At 30.9% G+C, this 13,934-nt stretch overlaps 1 protein-coding gene across 1 annotated transcript in view; it reads right to left on the bottom strand.

Annotated features, from left to right (window-relative positions):
- Nucleotides 1–13,934, bottom strand: part of LOC142330973 (uncharacterized) — a 55,868-nt gene that overhangs the window by 17,370 nt on the left and 24,564 nt on the right. The window lies entirely within an intron of this gene.

The following is a 13,934-nucleotide window of genomic DNA, read 5'->3' as shown; positions in this document are numbered from 1 at the left end:
CTCCCCATGCCCGATAAGCATATGTTAGAATCGGCAGGACGTATAGCCGAAAAATGAGCAATTTGGTCACCAGTGGATATGGGCTGGCACTGTACAGTACTGGGTACAGTGAGGCCCTGACGGCCTTTGCCCTTTGGGTCACATATTTAGCATGTTCATACCAACTGAGGAGACCAATAACTATTAAAATCACGTAAAATCGATCCATATGGGAGGAAAATGATGACGCCATAGAATTTTATAAGTACCTATCTAACATGAAATTTGCCACGCCACTCTTACTTAGATATGGCAGACCCTAAACTTTCTGCGGGTCTTGTATGTAACCCACCGGGTTGGTCTAGTGGTGAACGCGTCTTCCCAAATCAGCTGATTTAGAAGTCGAGAGTTCTAGCGTTCAGGTCCAAGTAAAGTCAGTTATTTTTACACGGATTTGAATAGTAGATCGTGGATACCGATGTTCTTTGGTGGTTGGGTTTCAATTAACCACACATCTCAGGAATGGTCGAACTGAGACTGTACAAAACTAGACTTAATTTACACTTATACATATCATCCTCTGAAGTATTATCTGAACGGTAATTACCGGAGGCTAAACAGGAAAAAGAAAGGGTCTTGTATGTAGATCAGATTGGCTAAACAACGTAACCCGACATTAGTGCGTCACCGTAAATAAATTGTTTCCTGATAAATTAATTCTACTCATAAACCTAATGGGGTCCCATGAATTATATGACCACCACAATAAATATCTGTCCATGTTCGGTTATGAGATAACAAAATAAACAAAATATTTTTATTATAAAACCTATCAAACTTAACCTACGCTCGCTTCGCTCGCTAGTCAAGGTTAGCAAGCGAAGCGAGGGTAAGTTAAGTTTGGTTAGATTATATTTATACTTTTAGATTTACCCCCAAACTTAACCTACGCTCGCTAACCTTGACTAGCGAGCATAGGTTAAGTTTGGTAGGTTTTATAATTAATAAATAAATAAATATATATATTTAAAGTTACCTCAAAACCGAACATGGACAGATATTAATTAGATATTTATAGTGCTGGTCGTATAACCCATATGACCCGCCTGTTGTTTGTACGTGGGAATGCGGAAATGTAATTTTTGTAGCGTACGAAAAATGCCATGGCTGACTTAGATTTGAACCCGGGATCCTCGGGTGACGGGTGAAAGGCCAAAATGCTACCACTCCGCCATAGAGGTATTAAGATATCATAGATACAATCATCTGTCACCCACAGCTGGATGCACATAACTTCCTGACATCATGTTTTTATTTTTTATATAGGGAAAAAAGGACGAAAGAGTCGCGCTCTTTTTTTACATAAAACTAGTTTAATAATTTTTTATTTTCTAAAATTTTGTTACGGTTTAGATCAAGTTTTTTTTCACAGAATTTAATAGTTGTCAGTTCGAAGAATTATTTAATTATGTACGTTTTAAAAGATTGAGGTATGGGAATCTAGTCTTCACAACCATGAAATCTAACGTATAATCATATGGTACACCGTGTGTGTGTGTGTGTGTGTGTGTGTGTGTGTGTGTGTGTGTGTGTGTGTGTGTGTGTGTGTGTGTGTGTGTGTGTGTGTGTGTGTGCGCGCGCTAATGGATTCTCAGAGTTATCTTTTTTCCTCTTATATCTGATGAAGGTCATATTGACCTTCATCACATATCCTGGTTCGTAATAAGATACCAGATAAACTGTTGCAAACCTTTACAGTATTTCTTTTGTCTTGGTAGAAAAGATGGAATTCAAACACAAAATTGTTGACGGTAAATTCATATCTATACTTTTTATCAGTAATTTAGAAACTTGAGAATTACACATGATAAACAATATATGTACTGTAAGAATATTATGATGTTCTCATAATTACTGAATAAGATTAGTCTTTCAGACATATTTCAAGTTAAATAGATAAACATTGTCATTTTAAAAAGTAAATGATTAGGATTTATTACTTGAAATAAATTATCTGACATTTGTCATCTAAATAGTTATAAAATTATTATAATTATAATATATTATTATGTATAGATTATATAATTATATAGGAATACTATATAATTGTTGGTATCCTTCATAGTTACCAACTAACTAAGAATTAGTATTAAGTATCTAGCAGATCAATTTTTACGATATCATTAATAAAGAAATATAAATGAAAAGTAATATTTTTTTAGTAATGTAGGTACTACAGAGTAAGTTTTTTTTATAGTGAGGATACAATTAACGGAAAATTATCTAGAATTGTACCATGGCGTTCAAAAATCTCATTACTAAAAAAACATTCCACTAAAAAAAATCCAATGTCAATGAAATGAATGTTGAATGAAACAAACAAGTACAGTCACAAGAAAATCAGATCTTAAACATTTGTAACAAATAAAATTCATTATGGTAAAAGATATATCTGCTTAATGTAAAGATATATTTTTGCTGTTGGAAATATCACAATTAATTATTAATAGAATTTCTGATTATGAGTAGTAATACTTCATGAAAGAAGTATTCTTTAGTACATAAATTCTTCATATTCAATTCTAAAAAAAGAAAAAAAAAGTCATGTGTTAATGAATGAATACGTCATGTTATTTTATTAAAGGTGTTTTACAGAATGAACTGGTTATTATATTTCCCGTTTCTTTTAATTAACGGCTTTAAAATGATCAGGTAACATTTTAAAGCCTTCTAAAATAAAAAATTGTAAATTAAAATAATTTAATATTTTTGTCGAAGAATGTCGTAAATAAACCGAAAAAAGTTTACGGAGGATTAGAGCTAGCCAGTTTTTATATTAGTCAGCATGCTATTTCCAGATCAGTTCGATTCCCAGCAAGGATTTGACATTTTTTAGATATCAGTTTAATTTAATTAATAAAAAACTTCTTCATTCATCTCATCTTCCGTGTTAAATAACAAACTAATCATCTCAAGTCAAGTGTTTACCATTTTTATACGCTTTTATTTAACTCTCTCTTATTGTGTCTGGCGTTCTACAGCTGGATGATAAAAAATTTGCCGTCCATTTTTAACCTGCTCCACCATAAGCTAGCAAGCTCAAAATTTTCATACACATTCATTGTGAATGTCATACAATATGATGAAAAAACGGAAAAGATATCACGAATAAGTTTTTTTTTTTTTTTTTTAATAGAGTGTGTTGTCTGCAACATGCTTCTTTATTTATTGCTGGACAATGTGCGTAAAAGTCGCTTCCAAATCAGCGAAAAAGTTCCAAGGTAGTTCTTGGTATGTCAATCATGTGTTACGCTAAATTAAGCATATAACCTCAACCTGAGGTTGATAATTTCAATGTTAAAAAGTTCTCTAGACAGTCTATCTGAATTAAATTTTTACAGAATATTCGGTGGTGTAATTTGCAAATTATGTAAACGATCGCGTTCTTGTCTAGCTTCGCTTTGTTCCGTCGTTCTAATTGTTCTGCTGGACTTATTTGTGAGTGTTAAAAAGGATCACGTTAAAATCGACCGTTATGTAACAGTTTTGAATTTGAAGCTACTGTTTCTGATAAACGTTGTCTTTTTTCTTTCTTTTCCTATTTAGCCTCCGGGAATTACCGTTTAGATATTACTTCACAGGATGAATGAGGATAACCCACCGGGTTGGTCTAGTGGTGAACGCGTCTTCCCAAATCAGCTGATTTGGAAGTCGAGAGTTCCAGCGTTCAAGTCCTAGTAAAGCCAGCTATTTTTACACGGACTTGAATACTAGATCGTGGATACCTATGTTCTTTGGTGGTTGGGTTTCAATTAACCACACATCTCAGGAATGGTCGAACTGAGACTGTACAAAACTAGACTTAATTTACACTTATACATATCATCCTCATTCATACTCTGAAGTATTATCTGAAAGGTAATTACCGGAGACTAAACAGGAAAAAGAAAAGGAAAAGGATGATATGTATGAGTGTAAATGAAGTTTAGTCTTGTACAGTCTCAGTTCGACCATTCCTGAAATGTGTAGTTAATTGAAACCCAACCACCAAAGAAGAACACCGGTATCCACGATCTAGTATTCAAATCCGTGTGAAAATAACTGACTTTACTAGGACTTGAACGCTGGAACTCTCAAATTTCAAATCACATGATTTGGGAAGACGCGTTCACCATTAGACCAACCCGGTGGGTTGATAACAATTCGATTAAATATTAATTGTTTTTTTATTTATTGTTAATTCAAGTATTGTAAATTAGTACCAAATTAAGTAATAATTTTCTCATAATAATAAACCTAATAATTTTGACACAAAATTATAACATCACTTTTCTCCCATAACTCAACTATTTGTTAACCGATTTTAAAAAATAAAATGTCATTTTATTCAAAATAAAAGGCTTAATATTTTAACATAAAGTTTTATAAAACTAATATTTATGGAGATATAACGGATTGAAAAATAAACATGGTTGCCGTTTTATAATTTGCAAAGGTATTTAAGTCCTGTTTTTTTTTGTTTTTTTTTTATTTCACAACTTTATTACAAAGACGCTTATCAAATATTAATGTGATTCATCTATCCGAACTTGAGATATAGAATTTTATACAAAAATAATAAAATGGAGGACAGGGGGAGAACGAAGGAGAAATTGCCATTTTTCCTAAGGATATATTTTATTTAGTTTTACAAGTAGAACCCGAAAAAGTACCGGCAGCCCACCATCTTAGAAACATTCTGTATATAATAGAAAGACATATTTTACTTAAAAATAATACCTTTATTAATTTCTTGGGTTAACCCAGTGATTACCAAACTTTTCGCGGCGTTCTTTTTCAATTAAAATTTTTCCATGGCGCCCTACCCTTAGTAAAAGTATAACTACTCGTAAGTAAGAGATAAAAATAAATAAAACTCCTTCATGTTTTTTTTTTTTTTTTTTTTGCTTTGTTAACATTAAATTAATAATTCTAAATGTCTTGGTTCAATTATGAAGCTTTTACAATATTTTCGCGACGCCCCTGTGAAGAGGCCGCGGTTCCCAGGGCACCGCGACGCGTAGTTTCGGAATCACTGGGTTAAGCAATCAACTATACAAACTTATAAATTAAATACACAACGTTTCACTTAGAATTCTCTAAGCTTCCTCAGGTGACGTTACACATTTATACACACATCACACAAAATTCTCTTACGTACAAAGAATTTAACTGGTAAACCCATCCTAGATAACAATATTTTATCCCTACCCTTGTTGTAATAGATCCCCCTTCTCATGCCAGACATCTTATCTTTAGATAATTATCTCTTTATATAACCTGATTGCTATTTTCTGTGTATTAAAGTCTTTATTTTTTTCAAAAATTACAAACTTTTTTTTTGTAAACTAAATTTACAAAATAAATACGATTTTTTAAATTAAATTAACATAAATGTTGCTTAATCCGGCTATGTTCGTTCTATTGTTGACAGCGTTTGTATTTTTTGATATATATCACTTCTAGAGTGGTCCTTTTATATGTATTATGTTCTTTTATACGTATTTTTCTATATAAAACCATTTATATCGGGCGATGATAACGCATAGGCGTTTTTACCCTCCAAAAAAAAAAAACAAATTTCGTGCATTGAAATCGAACGAGTGTTCATGTTCTGTTGCATGTTTTATGAGCGCTGTCACTTCCTTTTTTCTATATTTATGGGCATCTATTCTTTTTTTAAGGTATTAAGATATTTGTCCGTTACAATCTTTACACGGAATGCTGTACACTACGTTGGCTTGTTGATTTTTTTCTATCGGCGATTTCAATTTAGAAAACATACTATTCATATTGTTGCAATTTGATGGGCTATTATGAAATCCTTTTGTTAACAATTTTTTAATATTTTCTGATAGATCTGCGACATATGGTAATCCAGCATAATTCTCACTCTTATTATTTTTATTAGGACGGTTGGTTGATATATTATTATAGTGTTTATTAACTGTATTTTTAAATATTTTATTTATGATATTTTCTTTATAAATTTCATCTACGCTAATGAAATCTACAAATGTAATGTCTTTCTTTCTGAAAGTTATCTAGGTTAAGGAAATAAATAATTTTCTTCACAAACTGAAACTATGTTAAGAGAAAGGTTTTTCATAATTCTTTACAATATTCATCAACAATTTCATTTTACAAATAAGAAAAAGCGTACAAACTCAAATAACTCACGATTGGATGGCATTACCAGAAGTACGTGTACATAAAAACTATTATTTAATTAAATTTCATATATAACCAATATTTGAAATAACAATTAAATATTTAAATAAATAAAAAAAAAAACAAGATAATAAACATAATTCTAAACAGTCGTTATGAACTAATGGAATTTAACCCTTATTGTCTATTATCACTAATTTTTCTTTGATTCATTTCGTAAATAAAACACTCACAAAAATTTAATTATGACAAAACATTTTTAAATCAACCATCAACCAAATGGAAATAATGGGATATATTTGAACAGTCAATCGTAGTTTAATAAGATATTGAAAACGTTATTCATTGAAAGAGTTATTTAATTTGTGTAGTTTCATTATTATAAATTAATTTTATAAATAAAACAATTTAATATTTCTTTTCCATTAAATTTAAATTACATTATTTTCTCTTTTTAGTGCGAATATTACAACCACTATTATATAATACATAACATTGGTTTATACGTTTTAAATAAAAGCATATTTAAAATCCATATATATACATTTTTTCTCTCTAGTAAATGATACATAAGGAATAAGATGCAAAAAGAAATAACCTTGTTACACTGGCAACGTTGTACAGTTTTTTTAGAATGAGCTTTATAAATTGAACGCAGTTAACGAAGAAAAAAAAAGTGTATTAGCGTTAATAATGTGTCCACATTTTTATCAACACTGTATATATTTAATCCAATACATTATAGCCCGCATCATATATGATATTTTTATCAAATTACAAATACAGACTATTGGTGAAAAAAAATTTCACGCGGGTTGTAAATAAATCATAAATCAATAGATTAGCTGTGCAGATGAATGCAGCTTTTGAGTGACATTTTTTATAGTATCTGTTCCTAGAAACGTAAGAGGCTCGGCTGATAAATTATGCACATATATGCGTAGCGTGAAAATGAAAAGAGATATTAGAATGAAATAAAAAGTGAATAAAAGTACAAAACCTTAGCTACAAAATGTAGTATTTATTTTTCAATATAATCCCCGTTTATACTGATACACTTTTCCCAATGTGTGACAAGTTTTTGCATTCCATCACTGAAAAATTCTGGCGCTCTTTTTCGGATCCAAGTGGCCACAGCTTCCTTCACCTCATCGTCAGTGGTGTATTTTCATCCCTCTTGAGATGAGGGAAGAAGTGGAAGTCGCACGGAGCCAAATCCGGCGAGTATGGCGGATGCGGAATAGGCTAAAACTTCAGCTTGCGGAGACCCATCAGAGTTTGAGCGGTACCCGTCGTGCACAGATTTTACGGTAACCCAATTCATCGATAACCTACTCGTTCTTTAGATGTGCCTAACTGAATAGCGATGCGTTGCTGGTTGATTCGCCGGTCACTTTGAAGCAAATCATCCACCTCCTTTCGATGCTTCTCGTCAGTAACAGAAACTGGTCGTTCGCTGCGAGGTGCGTCCTCAATTATCGCATTACCAATTTCACATTCGCGAAATTTCAATGCTCACCTATTCACATTACTCCTGTCAACAGTTTCACTACCATAAAGCGCTTTTAAACCATGAAAAATATTCATAGGATTCACATTTTCTTCTGTTAAAAGTTCGATCACTGTTTTAACCGTGTTGACATATCGGCCGAACTCGACTCCATTCTAACTGCTTCTGAAAACAAACCGGTAAACGGATTTCAACGCATTATTGCAGGTTTATAGAGGGGGATTTTATCTATCATGTGCTGCCACACCCAACTCGATAGTACCTTTTATCTCTGTGTAACACGCTAGTGTGCAAAATTTATCAGCCTGGCCACGAACTGTATTGGGTCAACTTTTTTCTCTATGTAACCTTGTTAATTGTAATTATGCCTTTCGTGTAGTAATAATACGTTTAATTTCTTGGGATCTAATAATGAATAATCAAGCGAATCTAATGCATTTAGCTAAATATTTTGAAAATCTGCTGAATTGCCCCGACCCTAAAAAACCTTTAACTTCCAGAAACAATCATAGAAACTCTCAAATTTTGCAACCACCCAACGCAGAGGAAATAAAAGAAATAATAAAATCTCTTAAAAATAAATAAAACATGTGGAGAAGACAGTATAGTTGCAGAAATGCTGAAATATGCAAACAATGAAGTGAGCGAAAAACTGAAAAAAAACTTTAAAGAAATCTTTACAGAAATAATTCCAGAAGATTGGAAAAACACTTTAATACATCCCCTCCACAAAAAAAGGAAATAAAACAAACATCTACAACTACAGAGAATTTCAATGTTATAAGTCCCATACAAAGTCTTATCCAAAATATTAAGTAAAATACAACAATAGAAAAAGAAATCAAAATATCAAGGTGTATTTAGACATGGAAGAAGTTGAACTGAGCAAATCTTTAATCTAAAACAAATTTTACAATATCAAAGAATTAAAAACGCAAAGTTAGTTACAATTTTTATAGATTTTAAGAAGGCCTACAACTCCATCCGCAGGGAATCTCTACTAAAAATCCTTGAAGAATTTAAAATAGATCCGAAGACAATAAAAATTATAAAAGAAACATTAACAAACACAAAATGAGAAGTGAAATTCTTAGGGGAACTTTCAAAATTAAAAATGAACTAAAGCAAGGAGATGGACTGTCTCCAATCCTCTTTAATTGTAACCTAGAAAATGTTGTAAGAGAATGGGAGAAAGAACTTAACAAAAAAGTGAACACTAAAACTAAATTCATAAATACAAACATTCTGGGCCTTCGCAGACGATATTACAATTTTCGCAGAAGATATAGACAAGGCTAAAATCAAAATTCAAAAACTAAGCGAATGTGCAAGCAAAATTGGTCTTCAAATTTCTTATTAAAAAATTAATTGGTTTTCCAATGATAAAGAGATCAGAACTCAAACCCTTAAAATTTCCGATAACAAAAAAATAAGTAAAGTTAAAAAATGTAAATATTTGGGAGAAATCATAACACCAAATATACCTGAAAAAAAAGAATGGGATAACGAATAGAATACAAAAAATGGAAACTGCCTATCATCTCACAAAGAATATTTACAATAAAATATCCGTCATATAACTGCAAATTGAGGCACTATAGAACTGTAGTCCTACGTGAAGCACTTTATGGGACAGAATGTTTGTAGGATTTTTCAGAAAAATAGCAAAAGAAAAAAAATTTTTTAAATGTTTATGGACCAAAATATGAAGATGGAATTTACAAATTGAAAAGTGAAAAAGATATTTACAAATATACAGAAAAAAAAGGGAATTTAATCCTGAAAATAAGTTTACAGCTTTTTGGACATTTATGCAGAATGAACAACCAAAGATTGACAAGCAATAAGTGTTCTGCCAAAAAGGCAAGTTTTCACATGGTTGCCCTCCATTCTGCTTGATTCTATGCCATCTGTTTCATTTTACAGCAACTTTCTTCCCTTTTTATATTGTCTACCAGCTTCATTTGTTCCCAACCTTTTGCTTTCTTCCCAGTTACAAATCCCTCCAACGCAATTACCAACAGGCAGTCACGTCTCAGCCAATGTCCCAACCAACTGCATTTTATTCTTTTTATTATTTAAACAAAACAAATATTTAATTTTTACATAAATAGAGCCACAAAGACAATGTGGTTTAAAGAAATAGAAACAGATCTAAAAATATTAAACATTTTTAAGGATTTGTGTAATACAGAAATAAATTTAGAAAAGTGGTTTGAGAATCTAAGTTTCCAGAGAGAGAAATAAGAAGGATATATTGGCTATATGACACATCATTTCTATGTAAACTTCAGCCAAAAAATTGGTAATGAAAATCATGCAACAATATCTCTACTTGTTTTCAAGATATTAATCAGTAAAAAACCCTTCTGACTTATGTATTTTTATTAATTTTTAATAATTAGATTTAAACCAATCAGGTAAAAATAAAAATCACTTTGCTTTTCTAGTAATGAAAACATATTTATTAACTTTTATACCTAATGTTAATAAAAAAGTGAAAGTTTTTATTAGTTGTTATTATCAATATTATTAATAGCAGAGAAGTAAAGTGAATTTTTGTTAATATATCTTATTTAATGTAATACTATAAAATAAAGATTGTAATAGAAAATTAGTAAATGTAAAATTTTCGTGAATTTTATTGTTTGTTCTTTTGTGATATCAAGGAGTTGTCCACAATACAACCTCAAGGAATAGGCTTTTTATAACTAATATCTTGAAAATATACAGATATCAATTCTTTCAATTAGTTTTAAAGGAAATGATGTGTTATGACTACAGTGCCACTTTAAAAAAATAAAGTAGAATCCAACAGATGGAAGCTATAATTTTAGAATAAGTTAGGAAATAGTATTAGAAATAGTAAGTCTGAAAATAGTAGAACCAAAATAGAAATAATATTGATCAGGATTCTCTAAATTAACAAGTGTAGAAAATAATAAAGGGAAAACTTCCTTTACATATACTAGGTACATAAATACATCATACATGTATTTATAAAATATGCAACATTACTTTTTTAACATGAATCAAATTATGTCTTCAATAATCCCCTTAAATTAAATTAAAAAAAATTGCAAATACAAACTTCAAAACTGTATAAAAACAAATTTAAAAGTTATACCAAACAAATTTATCACTGAACTCAATGTACTGTCATAGCCCTTTCACAAATCATCCTTAGTAGACATTCAGGAATATTCAAAGAGAGCTTTATAAATACTCTTGGAATTTGTAGGCAGCATGACACCTGTAGTGCCAGTTAGAGTGCAGTTCATCAAGAAAGTGTCAAGCTTGGCTTCAAGTGTTCATATGAATATATAATTTTTTTTATTACATCCATTTTATATATCTGATTTAAATCTAGAATTTGAAATTATTTATATAATAAGTTTGTATGTATCCTAATTTTTGGAAATTGGTAAGCTATTTTCTCAGAGGGTTTGTATGAATGTTTTTGTGATGAGTTTTTGTTTTATTTATATTTATTGATTTTGATTTTATTAATTTTGTTTAGGATAAGTCACTGGGTATACTGTTATACTGAAGTTTTGAAGAAAGCTTTTAAAAAAAATTGATCATAAAATTAAGTTTGGTATAATGCAAGAGTTGAAAGTTTGCCCCTCGCCAACTGCTCTGTCTAGTGTACTAGTTTGCTGTTTGCAAAACAGCAAACAAATGTGTCATGTTATTAGTAATCAGATGATGTAGTAATCTGGTTAAGTAGTACAACAAATCTATGCTCCGTCATAGTAAGCGAACAATTCAGTTGACACAGACAGGAGGGCAAGCAAACCTTCAGCTCACTTAGTGTATATCATTGTAAAAAATTATATTTTTAAGTGAAATAATTTACGTCTATTTTTAACATTGAAAACATTTTATATTTTTAAAACTCATTTACAGATTATAACATTTTTACTTTGTAAGAATTATTTAGCTTTTCTTTCTTTTTCCTGTTTACTCTCCGGTAATTACCTTTCAGATAATACTTCAGAGTATGTATGAGTGTAAATGAAGTCCAGTCTTGTATAGTCTCAATTCAACTATTCCTGAGATGTGTGGTTAATTGAAACCCAACTACCAAAGAACACCGGTATTCCACAATCTAGTACTCAAATCCGTGTAAAAATTACTGACTTTACTAGGACTTGAATGCTAGAACTCTCGACTTCCAAATCAGCTGATTTGCAAAGAATTATTTAGCTGACTTTACTTTACTTTACTTGACTATTTAATATGCAAAATTTTATTGTTTTTCTATATCATAGCATAACTATTCTGATAATTTTTATTTATGTCAGCATACATTCTTTTTCTAAACAAAAAGATTATACAGCAGATGCAGCAGTAGCAAAGAGAGATCACAAGTTAGTTATCTGACACCAAGAGACATCAAATGTGACAGAATAAATTTTAAGATAGAAAATAAAACTTTAAAATTTTCTAATATAGATTAAGCTTAGAATTAAACACATTTTTATCAGTAGGAAACAAACGTAATTGTTTTGAGTTAACTACATTCCCTGGTACACATTACTTTTATTAAAACATGTGTTACACATTTTTACTTTGTGTAGTGCATACAAAATGAAATACATGTAATGCTGAATGAACATTCCTAAACTCTTTCTGTTTATAATATACTGGTACAGCAACATAATTAGTAGGTTTGAGTAGGATATTGGTTTAAGTACTGCGCAATGCTATAATAAAAAAATTTAATAAAGCACTTCTTTTCACTTCAACAAAAGACAAATGTGGTTGTAGAAAAAAATCTGCCACAGGATCGTTTATAAATAAGAAAACCCATAACATCAGATTCAAATGGTGCTAAATACCTATAGACAGAAATGGAGGAAATCTTATGCTTTTTAATGACCATCTTTTATGACAAATATTTTTAACATGTAAAACACATGTCAAAATATCTTAATATGTTAATCTGTAACATATTAAGATAAAAGTTTGAATATTTTTGTTGTCAGGAATAATAAGCATCAAATTAAAATATGTCACAAACTTACGTCTGTCTAACTACCTAAACTTAAAACACGTACTACTATGCAAATTAATAGGGAAAAGCTACTTTTTTTCTCTAAACTGTAATGAGATTGCCAGTTATGTCTGACACCACCTTAAAATGGTTTTGTCAGCCTTGAGGTGGTGTAACTGTTCGACCTTGACAATAAGAATGTGTTAGACTGGTTTTAAAGTGGAACTAGTCACCTTAGCTTCAGTTGTGAGCCTTTGTGTGTGGCAGGTGAATGTTAGTTTTTGCACTCTGCGTAACATGTGGCTTTTGTAAGTTTAAAAATGAATATTACTCCAAGGAAGTGTGCTAAAATTACTGGTCTTAAAGATCAAACTTCTATGACAATGAGAGGTATAGCTTCTGCAATTGGTGTGGGCAAATCAAGTGCATCAAGAATTATGACAACATCAAGAATCCAGATCATCATATCCAAAAATAAGATGAAAATGTGTACGCAAACGTTAAACAACTCAAAGAACTGATAAAATTCTAACAAGAAATAGTAAAATTAATCCAAGGAAAACAAGCTCAGACTTTAAAAGAGATTTATTGGTAACTGCTTTTGATGTTAGTAGTTCAACAGTGCACCATAGGCTTCTGGAAGCTGGTTAGAAGGCAAGAAGACCAACAAAAAAAACAATTTTTAACTCCTAAAACGAAGAAAAAACATTTATCATGGGCCCAGAAATATAAATCATGGACTGTCGACAACTGTAAGGAGCTAAATTTTAGTAATGAAATTCATTTATTTGTGCAGGATTACAAAACAAATGTCGTGAGACAAGGAGCCAGTGAACCTTTGTGACCTGAGCATGTCCAACAATCTGTAAAACACCTTCTGAAACACATGTTTTAGGGGTTTTTCACAATAAATGGCACTGGAAACTTAATTCCTGTTCAAGATGTGATGAATTCCACCAAATACATAGATATATTACGATGTAGGATTATTCCATAATGCAAACTTTTGACGGGACATTTCAACATGACTTAAACCCTTGTCATAATTCAAAATTGGTCAAAACTTTCATGCTGGATAATCAAATTAATGTGGTTCAAATGTGCTTCCATGATAATGAGCGTGGACCATTCAAGAATATATGCACTAATCTAAAGGATTCAATGCCAAAACGTCTTCAAGAGGTCGTTTCTGCTAAAGGAGAATGTACTTTATCTATTACATGTATTTATCAGTGT

Source organism: Lycorma delicatula, chromosome 10, assembly GCF_047948215.1.
Source record: "Lycorma delicatula isolate Av1 chromosome 10, ASM4794821v1, whole genome shotgun sequence".
In the NCBI taxonomy this organism is placed as follows: Eukaryota; Metazoa; Arthropoda; class Insecta; order Hemiptera; family Fulgoridae; genus Lycorma; species Lycorma delicatula.
Note: the sequence above shows the minus strand (reverse complement) of the source record. Positions and strands in the feature narration are given on the sequence as shown.